The following is an 8,142-nucleotide window of genomic DNA, read 5'->3' on the forward strand; positions in this document are numbered from 1 at the left end:
CGAGACTAGAGCAGCGCTGAGCGCAGTACATACAGACTACAGCCCGGAAAGTCAGTCAGAGAAGAACCCACACTCCGTCCGACTCCCAGAGAAGAGAGTCGACCCTATATCACAGCTGCCGGACGGTGTAATGTCACTGTCCACTTCTGCCTATTACCCCAGTTATATGTCTTGGACTTGGCCCAGGCCAACTCAGTCGGTCCTTCATGCCTGCGCCTGCCAGTGCCACTAGCTGCATGCTCCGCAGTGAGCCATCATGAGTCCCTCGACTCCTGTCTCCCTCCAGTACCTCCCGGCTCCCCCATGACATGATGAGCATGACGGTTGACCAACAAGAAGGAATTATGGTGGGCACACTGGGCAGACAGGTCACCGGTGACAGCTTAAGTCACAGTCACACAGGTAGCCATAAGACATGGGGGGGCTGCAGCCTGCAGGAGCAGCTGCCCCCATTATAACTGTGTGTAATGGCTCCTTGCAGCTGCGCTCCTTGTGGCCCCCCTTACAGTATAACGTCTCCTTGTGGCCCCCCATACAGTGTAACGTGTCCTTGTGGCTGCCCCCATACAGTATAACGTCTCCTTGTTGCTGCCCCCATACAGTATAACGTCTCCTTGTGGCTGCCCCTATACAGTATAACGTCTCCTTGTGGCTGCCCCATACAGTATAACGTCTCCTTGTGGCCCCCATACAGTATAACGTCTCCTTGTGGCTGCCCCCCATACAGTATAACGTCTCCTTGTGGCCCCCATACAGTATAACGTCTCCTTGTGGCTGCCCCCATTATAACTGTGTGTAATGGCTCCTTGCAGCTGCGCTCCTTGTGGCCCCCCTTACAGTATAACGTCTCCTTGTGGCCCCCCATACAGTGTAACGTGTCCTTGTGGCTGCCCCCATACAGTATAACGTCTCCTTGTTGCTGCCCCCATACAGTATAACGTCTCCTTGTGGCTGCCCCCCATACAGTATAACGTCTCCTTGTGGCTGCCCCCATACAGTATAACGTCTCCTTGTGGCTGCCCCCATACAGTATAACGTCTTCTTGTGGCCCCCATACAGTATAACGTCTCCTTGTGGCTGCCCCCATACAGTATAACGTCTCCTTGTGGCTGCCCCCCATACAGTATAACGTCTCCTTGTGGCTGCCCCCATACAGTATAACGTCTCATTGTGGCTGCCCCCATACAGTATAACGTCTCCTTGTGGCTGCCCCCATACAGTATAACGTCTTCTTGTGGCCCCCATACAGTATAACGTCTCCTTGTGGCTGCCCCCATACAGTATAACGTCTCCTTGTGGCTGCCCCCCATACAGTATAACGTCTCCTTGTGGCCCCCATACAGTATAACGTCTCCTTGTGGCTGCCCCATACAGTATAACGTCTCCTTGTGGCTGCCCCCATACAGTATAACGTCTCCTTGTGGCTGCCCCCCATACAGTATAACGTCTCCTTGTGGCTGCCCCCATACAGTATAACGTCTCCTTGTGGCTGCCCCCATACAGTATAACGTCTTCTTGTGGCCCCCATACAGTATAACGTCTCCTTGTGGCTGCCCCCATACAGTATAACGTCTCCTTGTGGCTGCCCCCCATACAGTATAACGTCTCCTTGTGGCTGCCCCCATACAGTATAACGTCTCATTGTGGCTGCCCCCATACAGTATAACGTCTCCTTGTGGCTTCCCCCATACAGTGTTACGTCTCCTTGTGGCTGCCCCCATACAGTATAATGTCTCTTTGTGGCTGCCCCCATACAGTGTAACGTCTCCTTGTGGCTGCCCCCATACAGTATAACGTCTCCTTGTGGCTGCCCCCATACAGTATAACGTCTCCTTGTGGCTGCCCCCATACAGTATAACGTCTTCTTGTGGCCCCCATACAGTATAACGTCTCCTTGTAGCTGCCCCATACAGTATAACGTCTCCTTGTGGCTGCCCCCATACAGTATAACGTCTTCTTGTGGCCCCCATACAGTATAACGCCTCCTTGTGGCCCCCATACAGTATAACGTCTCCTTGTGGCTGCCCCCCATACAGTATAACGTCTCCTTGTGGCCCCCATACAGTATAACGTCTCCTTGTGGCTGCCCCCATTATAACTGTGTGTAATGGCTCCTTGCAGCTGCGCTCCTTGTGGCCCCCCTTACAGTATAACGTCTCCTTGTGGCCCCCCATACAGTGTAACGTGTCCTTGTGGCTGCCCCCATACAGTATAACGTCTCCTTGTTGCTGCCCCCATACAGTATAACGTCTCCTTGTGGCTGCCCCCCATACAGTATAACGTCTCCTTGTGGCTGCCCCCATACAGTATAACGTCTCCTTGTGGCTGCCCCCATACAGTATAACGTCTTCTTGTGGCCCCCATACAGTATAACGTCTCCTTGTGGCTGCCCCCATACAGTATAACGTCTCCTTGTGGCTGCCCCCCATACAGTATAACGTCTCCTTGTGGCTGCCCCCATACAGTATAACGTCTCATTGTGGCTGCCCCCATACAGTATAACGTCTCCTTGTGGCTGCCCCCATACAGTATAACGTCTTCTTGTGGCCCCCATACAGTATAACGTCTCCTTGTGGCTGCCCCCATACAGTATAACGTCTCCTTGTGGCTGCCCCCATTATAACTGTGTGTAATGGCTCCTTGCAGCTGCGCTCCTTGTGGCCCCCCTTACAGTATAACGTCTCCTTGTGGCCCCCCATACAGTGTAACGTGTCCTTGTGGCTGCCCCCATACAGTATAACGTCTCCTTGTTGCTGCCCCCATACAGTATAACGTCTCCTTGTGGCTGCCCCCCATACAGTATAACGTCTCCTTGTGGCTGCCCCCATACAGTATAACGTCTCCTTGTGGCTGCCCCCATACAGTATAACGTCTTCTTGTGGCCCCCATACAGTATAACGTCTCCTTGTGGCTGCCCCCATACAGTATAACGTCTCCTTGTGGCTGCCCCCCATACAGTATAACGTCTCCTTGTGGCTGCCCCCATACAGTATAACGTCTCATTGTGGCTGCCCCCATACAGTATAACGTCTCCTTGTGGCTGCCCCCATACAGTATAACGTCTTCTTGTGGCCCCCATACAGTATAACGTCTCCTTGTGGCTGCCCCCATACAGTATAACGTCTCCTTGTGGCTGCCCCCCATACAGTATAACGTCTCCTTGTGGCCCCCATACAGTATAACGTCTCCTTGTGGCTGCCCCATACAGTATAACGTCTCCTTGTGGCTGCCCCCATACAGTATAACGTCTCCTTGTGGCTGCCCCCCATACAGTATAACGTCTCCTTGTGGCTGCCCCCATACAGTATAACGTCTCCTTGTGGCTGCCCCCATACAGTATAACGTCTTCTTGTGGCCCCCATACAGTATAACGTCTCCTTGTGGCTGCCCCCATACAGTATAACGTCTCCTTGTGGCTGCCCCCCATACAGTATAACGTCTCCTTGTGGCTGCCCCCATACAGTATAACGTCTCATTGTGGCTGCCCCCATACAGTATAACGTCTCCTTGTGGCTTCCCCCATACAGTGTTACGTCTCCTTGTGGCTGCCCCCATACAGTATAATGTCTCTTTGTGGCTGCCCCCATACAGTGTAACGTCTCCTTGTGGCTGCCCCCATACAGTATAACGTCTCCTTGTGGCTGCCCCCATACAGTATAACGTCTCCTTGTGGCTGCCCCCATACAGTATAACGTCTTCTTGTGGCCCCCATACAGTATAACGTCTCCTTGTAGCTGCCCCATACAGTATAACGTCTCCTTGTGGCTGCCCCCATACAGTATAACGTCTTCTTGTGGCCCCCATACAGTATAACGCCTCCTTGTGGCTGCCCCCATACAGTATAACGTCTCCTTGTGGCTGCCCCCATACAGTATAATGTCTCTTTGTGGCTGCCCCCATACAGTGTAACGTCTCCTTGTGGCTGCCCCCATACAGTATAACGTCTCCTTGTGGCTGCCCCCATACAGTATAACGTCTCCTTGTGGCTGCCCCCATACAGTATAACGTCTTCTTGTGGCCCCCATACAGTATAACGTCTCCTTGTAGCTGCCCCATACAGTATAACGTCTCCTTGTGGCTGCCCCCATACAGTATAACGTCTTCTTGTGGCCCCCATACAGTATAACGCCTCCTTGTGGCTGCCCCCATACAGTATAACGCCTCCTTGTGGCTGCCCCCATACAGTATAACGTCTCCTTGTGGCTGCCCCCCATACAGTATAACGTCTCCTTGTGGCTGCCCCCATACAGTATAACGTCTCCTTGTGGCCCCCATACAGTATAACGTCTCCTTGTGGCTGCCCCCATACAATATAACGTCTCCGTGTGGCTGCCCCCCATACAGTATAACGCCTCCTTGTGGCTGCCCCCATACAGTATAACGTCTCCTTGTGGCTGCCCCCCATACAGTATAACGCCTCCTTGTGGCTGCCCCCATACAGTATAACGTCTCCTTGTGGCTGCCCCATACAGTATAACGTCTCCTTGTGGCTGCCCCCCATACAGTATAACGTCTCCTTGTGGCTGCCCCCCATACAGTATAACGTCTCCTTGTGGCTGCCCCCATACAGTATAACGTCTCCTTGTGGCTGCCCTCATACAGTATAACGTCTCCTTGTGGCTGCCCCCATACAGTATAACGTCTCCTTGTGGCTGCCCCCATACAGTATAACGCCTCCTTGTGGCTGCCCCCATACAGTATAACGTCTCCTTGTGGCTGCCCCCATACAGTATAACGCTCCTTGTGGCTGCCCCCATACAGTATAACGTCTCCTTGTGGCTGCCCCCCATACAGTATAACGCCTCCTTGTGGCTGCCCCCATACAGTATAACGTCTCCTTGTGGCCCCCATACAGTATAACGTCTCCTTGTGGCTGCCCCCATACAGTGTAACGTCTCCTTGTGGCTGCCCCCCATACAGTATAACGTCTCCTTGTGGCTGCCCCCATACAGTATAACGTCTCCTTGTGGCTGCCCCCATACAGTATAACGTCTCCTTGTGGCTGCCCCCATACAGTATAACGTCTCCTTGTGGCTGCCCCCATACAGTATAACGTCTCCTTGTGGCTGCCCCCATACAGTGTAACGTCTCCTTGTGGCTGCCCCCATACAGTGTAACGTCTCCTTGTGGCTGCCCCCATACAGTGTAACGTCTCCTTGTGGCTGCCCCCATACAGTCTAACCTCTCCTTGAGGCTGCCCCCATACAGTATAATGTCTCCTTGTGGCCCCCCACACAGTATAACGTCTCCTTGTGGCTGCCCCCATAAAGTATAACGTCTCCTTGTGGCTGCCCCCATACAGTATAACGTCTCCTTGTGGCTGCCCCCATACAGTGTAACGTCTCCTTGTGGCTGACCCCATACAGTATAACGTCTCCTTGTGGCTGCCCCCATACAGTATAACGTCTCCTTGTGGCTGCCCCCATAAAGTATAACGTCTCCTTGTGGCTGCCCCCATACAGTATAACGTCTCCTTGTGGCCCCCATACAGTATAACGTCTCCTTGTGGCTGCCCCCATACAGTGTAACGTCTCCTTGTGGCTGCCCCCATACAGTGTAACGTCTCCTTGTGGCTGCCCCCATACAGTCTAACCTCTCCTTGAGGCTGCCCCCATACAGTGTAACGTCTCCTTGTGGCTGCCCCCATACAGTATAATGTCTCCTTGTGGCCCCCCATACAGTATAACGTCTCCTTGTGTTTTTTCTTTAAAATGGGTATTTATTGCGATATATATCGTTATCGCGATAAATTTTTTAATATCGTTATCGTCTGAATATTTTCGATATCGTCCAAACCTACCACGGAGCGGTAGTGAATGATCGGGCTCTCGGCGTGCACCATGTTCTCCTGACCCGGCACAGTAGGAGGATACCAATGTAGCGTTCATGTGCCGGCCATATCCCGGCCCTTATGACTGCACGCTGCGATCCGCCGCAATTAACCCCTCAGTTGAGGGGTTAATCGCGCAGAGCACAGCATCCTGTCGGAGGTCGGGTGCCGGGAATGTTCTTCAGTCTCTGCATTGGTGGCAGTGGGCAGTTCCAATCGGAGTCCCAGCAGTGTAATGCTGGGGCTCCGATCGGTTACCATGGCAGCCAGGAGTCACGCTACTGAAGTCCTGGCTGCCATGGTATGTTAGTGAGCAGCATTATACTCACGTGCGCCGTGGCCGCTTCTTCGTCTGTCTGTGCGGCGCATTGCTAATGCTTATAGCTAACATAACATGGCAGCCAGGACTTCAGTAGCGTCCTGGCTGCCATGGTAACCGATCGGAGCCCCAGCATTACACTGCTGGGACTCCGATCGGAACTGCCCACTGCCACCAATGATGGAGGGGGGGGGTTTGAGATACCAGAGGGGGCTGATAAGAGAAAGAGGCTGGGGGGCTGATCAGAGGCTGGGGGGCGGATCAGGGGCTGGGGGGGCACATGAGAGGCTGGCTGCCATGGTCAGCTCCCTGTTGTTGTGTGCACAAAGCACAGGGCAGCAGGGAGAGTGTAAAGTCCTATTCACCCTAATAGAGCTCTATTAGGGTGAATATGACAAGGGTTCTAGCCCTTAAGGAGGCTAATAATTATTAAATAAAAAGTTAAAAAAAAAAAAGTTTAAACCCCCCATGGCAATATATATCGCGATATATTGTTTTCTATATGGGGGGGAGGGGGCCCCATATAGAAAACAATATATCGCGATATATATTGCACATGCTTAAAATTATATTGCAATATAGATTTTAGGCCATATCGCCCACCCCTACTCCAGACCCCCTCTTCCCCTCACTCTGGACCCTCATGATCCTCCAGACCCCTCTCTCTGGACCTTCATCATCCTCCAGCCCTATCTTCCCCTCACCCTGGACCTTTTCCATCATCCTCCAGACCCCTCTTCCCCTCACTCTGGACCTTATCCAGACCCATCTTCCCCTCACCCTAAACCTTTTCCATCATCCTCCAGACCCCTCTTCCCCTCACTCTGGACCTTATCCAGACCCATCTTCCCCTCACCCTGGATCCCTCCATCATCCTCCAGACCCCTCTTCCACTCACTCTGGACCTTCTCCATCATCCTCTAGACCCATCGACCCCTCCATCATCCTACAGACCCCTCTTTCTCTCACTCTGGACCTCTCCATCATCCTCCAGAACCCTCTTCCCCTCAACCTGGACCTTCTCCATCATCCTACAGACCCCTCTTCCCCTCACTCTGTACCCCTCCATCATCCTCCAGACCCCTCTTCCCCTCACTCTGGATCCCTCCATCATCCTCCAGACCCCTCTTCCCCTCCCTCTGGATCCCTCCATCATCCTCCAGACCCATCGACCCCTCCATCATCCCACAGACCCCTCTTCCCCTCACTCTGGACCTCTCCATCATCCTCCAGACCCATCTTACCCTCACTCTGAACCCCTCCATCATCCTCCAGACCCCTCTTCCCCCTCACTCAGGACCCCTCTATCATCCTCCAGACCCTCTTCCCCTCACTCTGGAACTTCTCCATCATACAAACCCTTCTTCCCCTCACTCTGGATCCCTCCATCATCCTCCAGACCCCTCTTCCCCTCACTCTGGATCCCTCCATCATCCTCCAGACCCCTCTTCCCCTCACTCTGGATCCCTCCATCATCCTCCAGACCCCTCTTCCCCTCACTCTGGATCCCTCCATCATCCTCCAGACCCCTCTTCCCCTCACTCTGGATCCCTCCATCATCCTCCAGACCCTTCTTCCCCTCACTCTGGATCCCTCCATCATCCTCCAGACCCCCTTCCCCTCACTCTGGACCTTCTCCAGACCCCTCTTCCACTCACTCTGGACCTTCTCCATCATCCTCCAGACCCCTCTTCCCCTCACTCTGGACCTTCTCCAGACCCCTTTTCCCCTCACTCTGGATCCCTCCATCATCCTCCAGACCCCTTTTCCCCTCACTCTGGATCCCGCCATCATCCTCCAGACCCATCGACCCCTCCATCATCCTACAGACCCCTCACTCTGGACCTCTCCATCATCCTCCAGACCCATCTTCCCCTCACTCTAGATCCCTCCATCATCCTCCAGACCCCTCACTCTGGACCTTCTCCATCATCCTTCAGACCCCTCACTCTGGACCTTCTCCATCATCCTCTAAACCCATCAACCCCTCCAG

Source organism: Bufo gargarizans, chromosome 2 (genome assembly GCF_014858855.1).
Source record: "Bufo gargarizans isolate SCDJY-AF-19 chromosome 2, ASM1485885v1, whole genome shotgun sequence".
NCBI lineage: Eukaryota > Metazoa > Chordata > Amphibia > Anura > Bufonidae > Bufo > Bufo gargarizans.